At 45.4% G+C, this 15767-nt stretch overlaps 1 long non-coding RNA gene across 1 annotated transcript; it reads right to left on the bottom strand.

Moving 5' to 3' along the window:
• Window positions 1-405: 405 nt before the first annotated feature.
• On the bottom strand, window positions 406-15751 carry LOC123618106 (uncharacterized). The gene is made up of 2 exons (XR_012507681.1): window positions 15442-15751; window positions 406-1720 (listed from the first exon to the last, which is right to left on the bottom strand). It is a non-coding gene; the product is annotated as an uncharacterized LOC123618106 (long non-coding RNA).
• Window positions 15752-15767: the final 16 nt, after the last annotated feature.

Genomic DNA, 15767 nt, shown 5'->3' on the forward strand with positions numbered 1-15767 from the left:
TTAGGAATACGGTGAGGCCCCTGTGAAATGCTTATTGGAGGATAGGCACCTCCTACACTCTTGATACTTGTCTGCTGCTGGCTCCTGGGCAGAATCCTCCTTGCTTCCCCTATCCTGGAGACTAATAACACGTGAGGAGGAGGCGAGAAGGGTGATGGGTCATCCCGAATTTGGAACCGAGACATTCTTTTCAGATCATGAATCCTCTGGCTCTTAGGAACAGATTATCCAGGATTCGAAGCATGGTAATTGAAAGAAGTGGAGTCTGACTGAGTCAACACAAAGCTCTTCATTCTGATCTATTCACCAGTAATTCAGGAGTTAAGCAAGCCCAGCCTCTGGGCCAGTAGTCTCCATTCTGGCTCCAGTTGGGAGAACCAGGGATATGAGGAGGGAAAAGGACTGACCTGGGATTCTCGGGACCTGAGTTCGTCCTCTCTCTCACTTTGTGACCATGGCCCATTCATTCCCTCTCTTTGGGCCTCAGTTTCTCATCTGTCAAATGAAGAAACTGGATTAGAAGCTTCACAGGGCTAATCACCTCAGAGCTCCGTGGAAAATAAGAATGTCCATAACCCCTCAAGGCATCTCTGTTTCTTCTCACCAGACTACCTGTGCTGAAGAGTGAGGTCTGAGTTGAATGAGAATCAACCTGTGAAATAGTGTTTTACATATTCAAAGTGCTTCCATACTCACTTACCTTACTCTGGCTTTACAAACAGCTCAACGAGGGGGGGCGGGGGCAGAGAGGTGGATGTCATAATCCCCCGTTACACAGACACACATCTGAGGCTCAGAGAGAGCAAGAGGCTCAGGGCGCGCTGCTCAGTAGAGGCAGGGCAGTACCCTTGCGATCCCAGCTCTGATTTTCTCTGCCAGGGCTCTCAGGACTGTGATGGTTATACAGCTGGGTTGGTTCCTTGGGCCAAAATGGGCGCCTCCTCCCCATCTCCCTCCCCTGCCCAGGCTCTGCCATCTCAGTCCTTGCTTGGCTTCCCAGTCAGAGAGGGATGTGGGGAAGCTGAGTCTGGGGTGAGGACATGAGCTGAAGCCCCAGGAGGACTTCGTTTCACCCTCTCTGACACTTCCTCCCCCGTCCTGCACTGATGTCCTAGTCCAGGTTCCATCTTCTGACCAAACCTCCCTGTGAGGGCACAGGAGATGGTGGCTGTTGTCCTCCACGTCTGCAGACAAAGAGTGCTGAGGACAGAGGCAGGGCACGGGAGCAACCCAGGCCGAGTGTGACAGTGAGACTTCTGAGCTGTGCGGTTGACCTGCTCTGATGGGTTGAAGACAAGTAATTGGGCAGAAAGTCATGCACCTGGAAGATCAAAAGATAAGCTTCCAACGAGGGGGTGGGGAAGGTAGCAGTGAACATGGGTGTACGAGTTACTGCGGAGAATTAGTCAAGGAGATTTGGAGGCATGGAGGCAGCTCCATGGAATCATCTCTCACACCCATCCCCTCCCTCCGTTTTCACTGCCACCACCCTGTCACTTCTCACCCAGGAGGTCGCAGGCGCCTCCTAGCTGCTCTCCCGGCTCCAGCCTCCTCCTGCTCCATTCCACCCCCACATGGATCCCAGCCTACCTGTTGAGCCATAGTCCTCGGAGCTCCGTCTGAGCACGCAGCCGGGCTGAGAGACTCACTCTTCCTGGTCCTGTACTTTTCCATCTCCGGATGTCGCTGCTGGTGTTTTTTTCCGGCTGCTCAACTCTCCCTGGGAGTGCAAATCCAACCTTATTCTTTCAGGCCCACTTCAGGGCCACTTCCCGTGTGGTATCTTTCCTGGTCCTGCCCCTGCACCCTCCCAGAGGAGCGACCCCTCACGCCTTGAGTCTATCTAATACCTGATGGTTCAGTCTCCTCTTTTAGAGCTTTTGTTGCGATCTACCTGGTGTTGCCATGATGTCTGTGCCTGTCCGGTCTCTCCTGCTGGACTGGGAACACCTTGCAGTCAGGAAAGGGACGACTTTCGAGTTTGTATCCCTCAGTGTCTGGGCTGCTATTTAGTTATTGGATGAATCCATAAGGACATAAGTCAACGAGTGCTCGTTGCAACAGGAAACAGAAGAGCTCTACCATCTAAGCTTCAAATAAAGTTAACCATAAACTCACAATTAAACTCAGAATGTCACTTTGAGGCATGTGTTAGGAGGAAACACAAATAAATACATTCAAAGAAAGGTGGATATGAAAGAAAAGAGCCTTGCACTAGAGTGCAACCCAGGGGACCAAGAAAAGAGGTACAAGGGAGATGACAGTGTTTGTTTTATGCCTGGTAACAGGAGAAGTCAACATAAGCTGGAAGAAGCAACTTAGGGTGGGACCAGATGAATCATAAGGCTTCCACTTAACCCTTAAGTGGCCTCAAGGTCTTCCCCATGATAGAAGTCACAGGGAAGAAGAGTGCCCGGCACACTGGTGAGCATTAAGAGTTACTGAATTCACCCACACTTAGTATTTCCCCTGAGTCAGGCCAATGCAGAATATCAACATGGATGAGACACAGCTCTTGGTCCCAAAGGGTTCACGGTCTGCTTGGAAAAAGACCACATGGTTCCGAGTAATCATGACAAAGCCTACCATGTAATGTGTATGTGTATGTGTGTGTGTGTGTAAGAATGTATATAACATGTGCCATGGGACTATGGAAGAGGCACAGGTAATTCTAAGTGAGGGAAAGGGGAGGCAAAGACAAAGATGAGGGAAGATGTTATGGAGAACATGTTTGGGAAGTGGAGGCTTCAAGAATGGGCTGGCTTTCCACTGCTCTCCAGAAGTCATCTGTGAGAAGGCATCATGGTACAAGTTAAAGGCCAGAGGTTGTCCGAGGAAGTCAAACCAGATTGAGTCAAGGCATGAGGGATTGTCATGTCCAAATAGGCAGCAGTGGTGTCCTTCTTATCCAAGAACAATGGGTATTGACTGACCAGTGTGTGTGTCTCAGAATGAGTGAAAACCGCAAACTGCTTTGTGTGTGTCTCTCTGTGGGTATGTATGTGTACAGGAAGGCTAAACAAAACCAAGAAATGGAAAACGCTGCTGAAAAAAATGAAAAGTAGTTCCTCTTCTCCAAACCTAGCCCTCCCTGTGCAGGTGGAATGAAGGACGGGATCCCTACGGGAGGAGCTGGTGGAAAGGGAGCCTTCTGTTGACCATTCTTGGCTTATGAAAAGTGAAAGGCGGAAAAGAACGTGCAGAAGGTGGGCCGTTTCCCGCGTGGGCAGACGCTGTTTATTCATAGCCCCATCTGCATAGGTAAATCGGGGCGGTCAGCAGTGCAGCACGAGGCCGCCGTGGCTGTGCAGCTGTGTGAAGAGGCTCCAGCATCGGCTGCGGTGGGGAGTCCCCGAAGCCACTCAGGCTCCCAGTGGCTGCACTGTCTGGGGTGGGGGGAGGGAAAGAGGGAATAATGCAGTGAGAGACTGTCAGAGAGGACAGGGGCCCGAGGACCATTTTGGCTAGCTCCTCTATTAAAATAAAGAAGTTTTTATTAAACCGAAGTCAAGAGGGGCGAGGGGCTTTTCCACGGTCTGTCCCAAGTCAGTGACTGTCGGAACCTTGGCAAGAACCCGCATCTACTGACTAGCGGGCTAGTGCTGCGTCCTGCCTCCTTGCAAGACTGACGTGGAAGAGAGGGACAGACAAGGAAGATGACGGGGTGAAGAGCCCTGGGGTGCCCCGTGAGACCCGCGGTGCTCGCTCCTGACCTGTTCCCTGCCAGTCCGCACATGCAGCTCCAAGCCGCCACGCTCCCGGGACCACCGAAAGTTAGGGCGGAATTAGTCTTCCATAAAGAAGACATTCAATGTGCTCATGAAATTTGCAAGCTGTTTTTGTTCGTTTAAGTCTTTTAAAATCTCTCCAATGTTGCTTTCGTGGGCAGGGGACTTACTGTCCCCAGTGAGAGCTGAAGATCTTGAATGGCAGAAAGATGAGCATTAAGACATTCATGCTTGTTCCACGAATTTTACTTTATGTTTCGAGGAGATCAACCCCAATTTTATTTTAGGTTTTTAAGGTAATTAAGCTGAGAGGCAGTTATGCTCTACTGAGAAGAGCATTAACCCTGACCATCAGAAAACCTGGGTTCAAATGCCAGCTCTCTTGCTTCCTAACCTTTTTTAATTTCGTTAAGGCAGTTTCTCTTTCTGATCCTCAATTTCCTAATCATAAAATGGGGATATTCATAATTCATTAATATTAATAAATTATAATATTAATACGCTCACTTAAATTTATTTAACAGATATTTATGAAGCCTCTATTATGTGCCAGGTACATAAAATCATGTGCAATAAAATCATGAATAAGGCAGCTGAAATGCCTACTCCCTCAGAGTTTATAATAGAGATTAAATGTGATAACATGTTTCAAAGAGCTTACCACAACGCCAGGCATGCAGTAGCTGCTTAATAAGTTTTAAAATTAGAACTCTCACAACATTGGGTGCTGGAAGAGGGATATGAGCTTTAGTTGTGCCACCAACCAGCTGGGAAAACTCAGAAAGCTCTGGATACCTAAGTCTTTCCAGCACTGCCCCTTGGCTTGTGTAAACTTCAGCATAAATGCTTAGGGACCTTTTCATGTTTCATCATTCTCATAGGGTTTTTGCAGACAGAAAACCCTTTTGCTCATGTCATATAGGGACCCTGTGTTACTGGCCCTAAACATGTCTGTTGAATGGTCCTTGCCCCCATGGATCCATTCCAAGATGTGAAACGAAATTTTTAATTGTTCTTTCTGTTTATTGCTTGCTTTCTACTTAACCTTTATCTGGCTATTAGTAAGCAGCTTAGCTGAAAATGAACAAAAATTTGATGAAATCTGCTTTATCCTTAGATGAACCTACTTTCACAGGGAATGGGGATGGGGCAGCTAGTGGCCAATAATTGTGGTCAATGAAATTTCCACCCAGTTGTGTTGGTCCATTTTAAGGGACTGGTAAAACTCCTTTCCAGTGATGGTATATCAAAGAGAGTTTCAGAAGTGGGCTGGGGTCCCACAACTACCACTTGCTAACCAAGTTGATGCCAGAAAATCACGGACAGTAGGGAGAAAGAACACTATCTTGTTCAACCTCTTTATCTTACAGTTAAGAGAACTGTGGTCCATTATTCACAATAACCAAGACATGGAAGCATCTTAAGTGTCCATCAGCAGATGAATGGATGAAGAAGGTGTAGTGTGTGCAATGGAGTATTTTTCAGCCAAAACAAAGAAAGAAATTCCGCCATTTGCAACAACATGGATGGGCGATGAGGGTATGATGCTAAATGAAATAAGTCAGATGGAGAAAGACAGATACTGAATGATCTCACTTATATGTGGAATCTAAAAAAGTCAAACTCACAGAAACAGAGAATAGAATGGCAATTATCAGTGGCTGAGGGGTACAAAGAATACAAACTTCTAGTTATATAATGAGCACGTTCTGAGGACCTGATGTACAGCAGGTGATGTGTAGTGATTAGAGTTCATAATACTGCATTATATACTTGAAAGTTGCAAGGAGAGTAGATTTTAAATGCTCTCACTACAAAAAAGAAATGGTAATTTTGTGACATGATACAGCTGTTAGCTTATGCTGCAGTAGTAATAATTTTGCAATCTCTAAGTGAATCAAATCAACCTTAAACTTACACAATGTTATATGTCAATTATATCTCAACAAAGCTGGAAATAAAAAGGAGGGAAGGGTGGGAGGGGAGAATTTGGTGTTAAACATAATGAGCATAAACTGCCTGCTGGACATGAAAATAAGATACCTGAAAGGCAACTGGAAGGTGATTCTGAAGTTAAGGAGAGAGGGATGTGTTAGAGAGAGAGAGGGAACTGTGGTCCAGAAATGTGAGGTCCCTGCCCTTTAAGATCCATTTACTAATTAGCAGTAGATACAGTGACACAGGCTTCATATAAAAAGTCACAGAGCTCAACTAGAATCTAGGTCTCCTGATTTCCAGTCCACTACTTGTTCCTTCAGTCCTCTCAAGGCTGGAAATACCACTTTATTCTCTTCTTTTAGAATTTAGAAAGTCCCCCTTCACAACTGCTGCCTACATATGATTTCTGTTCATGACATTGACTTTCAACAAATAGGAGGAGGAGCTGGAGAGTTAATATCTGACGGGATGTAAAAAGGAAGAGTCTTCAGACGTTGTATGGACTCTCAAAGGCAGAGATAGAACCCAAATGAATGTAGTACATAGAGGTAAGCTTTGTCTAAATCTAAGAAAGCACCTTTTGACATGCAGGGCTCTCAACACTGGAATGATCTGTGTTGGGAGAGAGCAAATTCTTCACCACTGGGAGTGACCAAGTAGATGCCCATGAAGTGGCAAGTTAGGCCAGGTCAACTTTAAGGTCTCACACATCTTCAATAATCCCATGTGGAATTTATGAGTTTTTATGGTATTTCAATAATTTCTTCTTAAACCCATTTGTGCATCTGCACTTTCAGCCACTTACTACCTCTGGGCTCACTGAGTTTACTGTCTACCGTCAAAAGCATACTTCCTTTCATTTTCCCTAAGTCTAACTCTTGCAAACTTTGGGGTAACGGGAGGTTGGAATGGTTCTGTTTTTCTGAGATTTGCTGATTAAGTACATAGTTCCATTCTATTAACCATTGTAATATCTCCTCTCAGCCTTCCCCCGTTTGACTAAAGAAATCTAATTTTGTTAGGTCTATATTTATACGAACAAGCTTCATCATATTGATGATTTGAATAGTCCTCTGTCCTTCCCGCACCTCCCCAGCTCCACTGACTTTTTGTTGAAGGCTCATGAATAGAACTGCCACATTTTCCCTGAGCCTGCACACTGCTTTCATTTGAATATGGGATAATGTCTTTCTACTTGGCTTCCATATTCCTTCCGATGAAACCCACATGCCTCAGCTTAAGCTACCGGAGTTCAGATTTGTCAGAGCTTATTTCAATTTCTGCCCTGCCACTTATTAGCTGTGTGACCCTGAACATGTCACTGATTTTCCTTTGGAAATTGTGGACAACATTACTCCAAAAATTAGGTAAGAGACTTCTTTGAAAGAGAAGAGCCATGCAAGTGGCCTGCACAGTACCTGGTACAGCATCTATGCTCAGTGCTTGTTTATAGAATTGAAATGAAACAAACTTAAATACATTTCCTGGGCTGTGATACATTAGAGTCTATTGTTTTATAATGAGAGATTGGGGTATAATTTATTTAAGAGCACTGCTTTATATTTGTCCAGACTGAAGCTCAGGTTGTTACATTCCCCCCAACCCACCCCACCCCCATTCTCCTGAGATCTTTATAACCCTAAGATTTTAAGTCTGGGGACTCCCAGATTTATTAGCTCTACAATTGTGGTTTATTAAAATCTCCAAGTCTATATCCTCAACTGTAACATTGAGATAATAGAAATACTTGACCTAGAAACCCAGGCTTTGAACCCAAAGAGACTCAGGATTCAAATCCCAGCTTCACCAATTTCTAGCTTTGTGACCATGGGCAAGTTGCCTAACCTTGCTCAGTTTCCTAATATGCAGAAAGGAAAAGTAACACCCACCTCAAAGAGTCATGGTTATAATTCAATGAGACAACTATGTACAGCATCCAATATAGCCCCTGGTCACACACAGCAGGTTATCCATAGCTAGCTGCATTTCCCCCTGGTGTCAGGGAGCTGTCTAGATGCTCTGTAACCTCTGAAGAGGTGTGCGGCTATTAGCAGCTCTTGTTTGCTGTGGTATTTCTTCCCCCAGAAGCAATACTATGTAATGAAAAGTGCACTGGATTTGGAGTCCAACTGGGATTCGAGTCATGCAAGGTTTGGAAAGACATTCTGCTCCCTCAAGTGTGGCTTCCTCATCTCAAATGGGGGGTGATAGACCTCGCTCTGTGCAGCTCACAGGTGCTCCTTGAGCATCTAATGAAATATTAATGGTGAAACCATTAAGGCAGTCAGAAAATGAGGCACCATGATGACTAGAAATACTTAGTGACATTTGAAAAAGTGAAGATTTCACTCCTTTGTATTCCTTCTTCCATGTCTTTTATTAAAATATGAATTAAAACCCAATTTTGGGTGATTTTTGATTTCTGGAGATCTCTTTGTTAATATTATCTATTTGGGAGAGATTGCAACAATATTACCGTACTATTTCCACGATCTTAATGAAAGATGACATAGTACCATGCTCTGTGATTCTGGAATCAAGCTGCACTTTGATGTAAAACTCCAGTCCGATATCTTGAATCTAAGAAAATTGAAAGCGTTGAGTTTCAATAGTTTCCTACTTAGACCCTAGCCCTAGTCTCCTAGAGAATACTGCTTTGTTAAAGTCCTTTTTATCCCCTAACAGGTTACACTTGTACATTTCCATGACTTCACTCCTTCTTATGGATTCCAGTCATGGCAGCGAGGTTTAGCAGCTTAGACTTCCCAGGTGGCCCCACAGATGGGTGGGAGACCCACTGGCAATGTGACATTCCCTCTGGTTCAGTGGCCATTTATAATGACTGAACATGCATTCTGGACAATAGCACGGCAGTTCTACCCATGACTTACTCCAGAATTCTGGGGTAGATGCGGTCTTCCCAGGTGACTTATTTATTCAGTTTATCCGTTCCATTTAACTGGGGCGGCGGGGTGGGGGGAGCTGGGGGGAAGTGTGGGCAGAAGTACATAGCATGGAGCCCTGACTTGAAAGGCAGGAGATTTGAACTCTTGACCCAAATATGCTACTAACTTGTTGGAAAAAAACTGAGCAAGTCATTTCTCTCTATGGCTCAGCATCTCCACCTGCAACTTGCAGGGGTTGGATGAGATGATCTCTAATGTCTCTCCCAGTTTTGTCATTTTGTGATTCTAAAATATGCTGTCGTTCATAGTTCTTCCTGGCAAGATCATTGAGGGCCAAGGCTGAGGGAGCTGAGACATCTGATAACACACCTCCCTTTCCTGGCCAGCACTCAGAAGGTCCCCCTCAAATAAACTCTAGGTGCACATCCCTAGTTAAGCGCATTAGTCTCTGCAGAACCCAGCAACTGGAGTGGCAGCTGAGACCAGACAAGAGCTCCAAGGAGACGATGGAAAATCATTTGCTTTGATTTTCTATTAGTCAAGTGAATTGTAAAAATACCCATGAATGAAATTTAGAGAAAAAAAATAAAAAAGAGGAAAGAGATTGCCCTGTTTGTTTCATAGTGCTGGCACTGGAATGATAGCTTCATTAGGGCGTCCTGCAGAAGAAAGGGACTTAAACTAGACAGTTCACTAACTTTCATCCTGATGACATTTTCTTGCTGTGTAACCTTGGGCAGGTCTAGCTCCGTCTCTGAGCCCTTATTGCCTCCACCTGTTGATGAGCACCTTGGGCTAAGGCAGTGCTTCTCAAAGTGCAACGTGCATCTGAATCATCTGGAGATCTTTCTAAAACACAGGTTCTGATTCTGTAAGTCCGGAGTGGGGCCTCAGATTCTGCAGTTCTAACAAGCTCCTCGGGGCTTCTGCTGCTGCTAGTCCTTTACTCGTTGAGAAGCAGGGGGCTAGATGATTTTTAAGGACCTTTCCATGATTCAAATAATCCCCACTACAAAGGTGGGAAGCAGAATAGGAAAGCCTCTCTAGATGGTCCATCATCTATATTAAAACACCCTTTCCTTTTGGAAAGATAATAGAATTCCTAAACCGGAGCTTAAGCAAGCTGGAAGGTGGGCAGTAATGGGAATATTTGCTCTGGAGCCTGAGGTCATCTGAAAAGATATTGCTGCTTGAAAGGAGAGGAGAGGAGAGAGGGAGAAAGCCTGCTTGAGGCAGGTAGAAAAGCCAGGGAACAACCGTGCACAGAAGCCACAGGCAATGGGGCTGGAAATGTAACCGAGAGCTTGATGCTAATTCTGCTGCAAGGGATGATGGGCCTTGGGTTTAGAGATGCTATCTCAACTACCCTCACGGTATTCCTGCAAACCTGCAGGGGAGCTTCCAGGCTCTCCCCATCATAAAGGGGGACTAGGTGGGGAGACAGAAGGGGCGAGGCTGAGAATACCAGGGAAGGGAGGCTCTGGGATCTGGCAGCAGAGCCTTGGCTTTGACATCCCAGTGACGAACTTGGAACTTGGTGCATCTCTCTCTGCACACGCTTGGCCATAACTTGATAGGTCTCTCCCCATGTCACTCCCTTGGAGCCGCCCGTGGGCAGCGGTGTGGGGGAAGGAAAGTGTCTCAGCAGAACCTGGGTTTCACTTCCTGCCTCGAACACAGAGAGTCATTATATAAATATCAACCTCAGCAGCTGCTACTCTCACCCCTCTTCTCACTATTACTCCCGAGGCCCAGCTCACAGGCAGGCTGCCTGCAGCCTCTCACTTTCCCCAGGTCCCACAGCCTCGCACCAGGCCGGCCAGGTGGGTGCCTGGGGCAGAAATGAATCACAACCTCTCTCTGGCCCTCCAGCCAGCCATGCCCAGTGGCCCTCGCCTCACTGAGCAGGGGAGGCTGTCCTGACCAGTGGCCCACGTTAATCAAATTAAACCTCGTTTACAGACGTGACAGGCAGTCAGCCCATCCATAGAGGCCACAGAATGCACTGTCAGCACTCGCGCTGGTCGAGGTGGGGCCCGTTCATGTATGTAGATTCTAGTCTATGAAATGTACTAAAATCGCCCGAACTTTCAAACCCGTTTTAAGTCAGGAAGGCAGTGTAGCATGGGATAAAGAATAGCCTGGAATGAAAGATCAAAAATGGGTTCGAGTCTCCACTGTAAATGAATACAATCCTCTACTAATCTTCAAACATAAGAAACTCCCCTTGGAACATAGCCTCAGACTTGTTAACTTATTTTATTTCTGAAGATTTTATTTTAAAAACAGAGCAGAAAAAAAATCCCAGGCATGTACGTCAAGTCTCCCGGATCGTCAATTTCTTCATCTTTAACATAACGACATAAGCCCTGCTTCTTTTCCAGGGTTGTTACAAAGAAATTATGAGATGCAGGATGTCTCCCTGTCTGCCTGATTGTCCTGACATATAACAGTGTGTGACGGTGTGCATGTGCATGTGCATGTGTGTGTGTGCATGTGCGCTCATGTATAAAAGAGTTAAACTGAAAGCTGTTATCCCGAGCTATTTTAATTACTCATGTCTTAACCATGTTATAGCCATGGCCAGCTTAGAGGCAGAGAAGCTCAGGCAGAGCACAGGAAAATGGCTTCATTGGACTCTTAAATCTGATGGAAAGCAGTGTTTGGAAATCTCAATATCTATGCACAGACCAAATGTTGTCAAAACATCAGGCTCATTCTCCCACTTGATCCACTTATGACCCAACAAGATATTTGTGATTTGTTATGAAATGACAAAAATAAACTACTAAGCAGTTTGTTCAGTACGAATCCATTAAACAAATTAAATATACTTCTTTGACAAGAAGACTAAACAAGGATAGATAGTCACCAAAATATTAACTACTGGTAATCTCTGGATGGCGATATTTGTTGGGGGGGTGTTAAATTTCTTTCTTGGTGCTTTTGTGGAATGACTGGCCCCTTAAAGAGCACAGAGGTTCAGTACTGTTAGTTTTTCCTCTTCCCTTATGCACACGCGTGAGGTGTCAAGTGAAGGGAAACCAAAGACAAGGGAGCTGAAGCAAGTTACCGCTGGTCCAAGCAGAGTGAGGGTTTGGAGTTACTTATGTTTTTAAATCTGTTTCCCAAGAGTGAGTGATTGATTACTATGTTTGTCAGCTTCCATTCATCCATCCATCTTTCATCGTTCATTCACTTGGTCATCAAATAGTTACTGGGTTGCTTATGCAGCGTAGAGGGAGGGCATGGACTAGATGTCAGAACTGAGGCTCAAGTCCTGCAACCATTTTTCTGAGGCCTTGAGCCCTTTGCTCGTTTGGACGCCTGAGGCTTCCTGATCTATAAAACGGGACTCAAAATGAACACGAAGACTCTTTGAGAACTTCACAGTGCTGAGAAGGGAAAGAGTTCCTGTGAAGTCAGAACACCATGCAGGCAGTACAAGAGAGAAGGGTAAGTCACACAGAACCTGCGCTGTTGAGAAGCTTACGCTCAGGGAGTCTGCTGGCTTAATGCCAGGTCTAGCAGTTTGGGGATTGAAAATCTTCTCTTAACTGGAATCCAGGAAGTCGAGGTTCCAGGTTAGTCTGAGCTGCTGACGTGCTGTGTGACTATGAGCCATTTAGTTTCCCCCTCTGACTCTTTATTTTTTAGCTTTATTTTTAGCTATGAAGGGATTATTAAGCTTGTGTATCTCTAAGGTAACCTGCAGCTTGGACATTCTATGAAATGAGTGGAATCTGGAAAAATGTGAAATGTTAAGATATTGACCGTGAATCACTATGCATCAGGTGCTGGTTTCTGCTTGTGCCGCAAGGACGTGGGAACACTTTAGACAGTACCAGCAACCCACAGGGCAGGTCCTGGGCTGTCGACATGGGTTTTCTGCTGCATCTCTGCTTCCTTGCTTAACTTCCATCACTTTGGGAGAAAGAGAGAGCACAAACTCTTCTACGAAATGACTGGGAATCTGGCTGTAAGTCATGAATAAACATAAATGGCAGGACCCCTTGCAAAGCTTTTTGGCCATGTTTATAAGCTGTTTCTCAAACCTTACTATGAAGTGAGTCTGAATGGGGGAGGCAGAATGGGTGAGCAGTGGGGAGCCACAGATTGGAAATCTGGAGCCCAGGGTCTAGGGCCAGCTCAATCAGTGACTGGTCAATGACATTCATTAATTCATTATTCATTTATTCAGGAAGCATCTATGGAGTACCTACTCCATGTTTTAGATACTGGATTAGACGTATGAGATAATGAGTAAGACATAGTTTACTAGACTATGTGTTTCCTGAAAGCAAGTGTCCTATCCTTATTTCTCCAGTGCCTAAACATGGCCCTGCCCTAAGTGGTACATAAACTAGTGGGGTCTTCGAACAATTAATTTCTTTTCCTGCAACTCTGTGTTCTCAATTGTAAAATGGTTTAAGGGGAGTGAACTTAATGATCTCCAACATTCCTTCTAACCTGAGTGCTCTGTTCTGTGGTTGCATCACCTGGGGTCCTGCAGTGAGAAAGGTTTGCACACAGAGATGGAGCAAAGATCACAGAGCAATATGCAGTCGAGGTGAAATGAAACCGCAGAGCCTCCAGGGAGTGCATGAAGCTAGTAAATCCCCCTCGCGGCCAAGATAAGAAACCCTGGTCCAGAAATTCAGTAAATGTGCTGAGGGGCTGCAGGAACCACAGCACTGGCTCTGGGTCTTGGTGAACCCTTCCCTTAGAGCAGGGCTGAGGCTTATCTGGCATCATGCTGGACAGTGCCACGGCCAGCCCACTGGGCCAGGCTGGGAGTGAAATGTTGTCACTGAACACACTCAAGACAGAGACCCAGAACCTCTGAGTTCCGGTCACAATCCCCCTCCCCCTGCTTTTACTTGTGTCACCAAAACTCTCCGGGGATGGCGACACCTACCTCCCATATTACTGCGATGATTAAATGTGAAAACACATATGAAAGGTCTTCGTAAACTCTGAAGTGCTTTATACATGGAAAATAGAATTAATCTTTGTGAAGGAGGGAGAAATAAAAGGGCGCTTTAAAGAATGATTAAGTGCCACCTAAGCAGGGGGCTGTGTGCCTGGCACTGAAGTAAGCACTTAGTAAAAACCAACTCATTTAAACCTCATGACATGTGGTAGAGGTTATTTTTCCCATTCTACAGATGAGGAAACTGAGTCCCTGGGAGTTTAAGTAACTTGTTCAGGATCACCCTATCAGAAAGTGACAAAGCTAGGACTCAAACCAAGGAAGGCTGGTTGCAGAATCTGTGCTCTCTGCTAATGTGCCCTTCTGCCTCCCTGCATGGAAAAATGTTCTCTAATTCAAGTTAATTCCAGCCAAGAAACGTGGCCTGAGAGCTAGACTGAGCACTGGGCACGTGACAGTGAAGACACAGGAGCATAAGCAAATAAGGAAATACTCCAAGGAACTGGGAAATAGACACCACAAATACGATTGGTACTGAAGTACTGTGAGGAAGAACGTGGAGATGGAAAAGGTGCAGGGGAGTCCAGAGGCTCTGTATGGATCAGACTAGGGAACAAGTTGGTAGATAAGGAGTAGTTCAAGGTGAAGCTGAAAAGGTGAGGTGCTGGCCTAATGGTAAAAGATCTTGAGTGTGAGGCTGAAGTGACTGGGGTGTAGCCTGGAGCTGATAGGGAGCGGTGAAGGTTTCAGAGCAGGTGAGCAGTGCATCAAAAGTGGAATTTTAAGAGAGTTAAACCAGCAAAATAGAAGAAAGCCATTCATCTTGGACCAGCACGATTATCATAGTCTGTGGGCTGGTAAAGATGAGGTTAGATGGAAGTTAGTTTTTCAGGTAGGACCCTTCATCAGGGAAAAGAGTGGATGAAAGTTCAGGGATTTAGTGCATCACTGATACTCAGAATGGTGAAGAATGCAGAGGTCGTCCCAGAAGACTGGGTTGAAAGTATGTCAAGAGAGTGACATGTCCCCATCTCACGCTCGACTCTCCTCATGTCATTGTTGAGGGGGTGGCCTCACTTCTGCTGGACCACTTGGGTGACAGAGAATCGTCACCCCAGGAAGTGGCCTGCTCTATCCTTGGGCAGCTCCTCCTGCTACGACGAGTCTTTGTTCTTTTCTTTTCCTTCGTATTTAACTACAAATGCTTAGCACTATTTTATTCTAATCTAGAAATGTCTCCTTAGGCGTGAGCAAGGGAACTTTGTGGGGGTCCAAGAGGAGCTGGATCTGGGAGTCTCAGGACCCTCAGGAGAGATACATAAACTTAGCTATTCAGAGGAGGAAGTCCGGCCAAGTGCGTGAGACTCAGAGCTTCGAGGTGGAAGATAAGAAGGATGTACTGTTTACGTGGCCTCTTCAGCCAAAGCCCACAAACTGGGCTTCCGGAATCACTTTGTTAGTCAAGAAATAGGTGAAGTACCCCAGAGGAATCTCAACTCTAATTTCTTTTTAGAAGCCTCTATCTCTTTTAAATGAATGATTAGGGAAACCTCACAGATCACTCCTGCAAACCGATACCTACTGGGTGCCAGGCAGTGAGATTTACAAGTGGGTTAGGCAGAGCTCCTGTCCCGAGGGGCTCACTCTCTAGGCGGCAGAAGAAGGGGTGAGCAAAAAAAATAAAAAATAAAAAATCTGCAATGTCTACAAAGAAGGTCACAAGTCCAAGCTCCGTGAGGTCAGAACTAGGTCTGTTTTTGTTCATAACTCTGTTTCTCCAGTGCCTCGAAGGAATCCTGGCATAGTCTCAACAAATATTTACTGAATGAATAAATGAGTGAATAAATGTGTGTGACAGCATCTGATCTAAAACCATAATGAGGTTCTTCTGACCTTCAACTTAACACTTTCCTCACTGTAACCTGGTGATCCTTACCTTATAAAGCCCCCTGTGAAGCTTGTCTTGGCAGGCAGATGTTACCGGATCGAGGACAGACACAGTGGTATCTATCGCTTTCTGTGACAACAGCGCCCATCCCAGTATGGGTTCCTTGGCCACATGTCGAGTCAGCAGGAGCCTGACTTCTTGAGTGAACTTGGACAAGTCACTTAAACTCTTAGAACTTCAGAGCATCCCATCTCATTCACATTAGTTATTAAATAATTTCATTCTGGAAAAGAGCTTGGCCTTGTTGAGAAAGGAACCAAGTGGACTCCGCAGGCCTCTTTCCTAAAGCAGCTCAATGTTATCGGAGCATTCAG

Source organism: Camelus bactrianus, chromosome 1 (genome assembly GCF_048773025.1).
Source record: "Camelus bactrianus isolate YW-2024 breed Bactrian camel chromosome 1, ASM4877302v1, whole genome shotgun sequence".
In the NCBI taxonomy this organism is placed as follows: Eukaryota; Metazoa; Chordata; class Mammalia; order Artiodactyla; family Camelidae; genus Camelus; species Camelus bactrianus.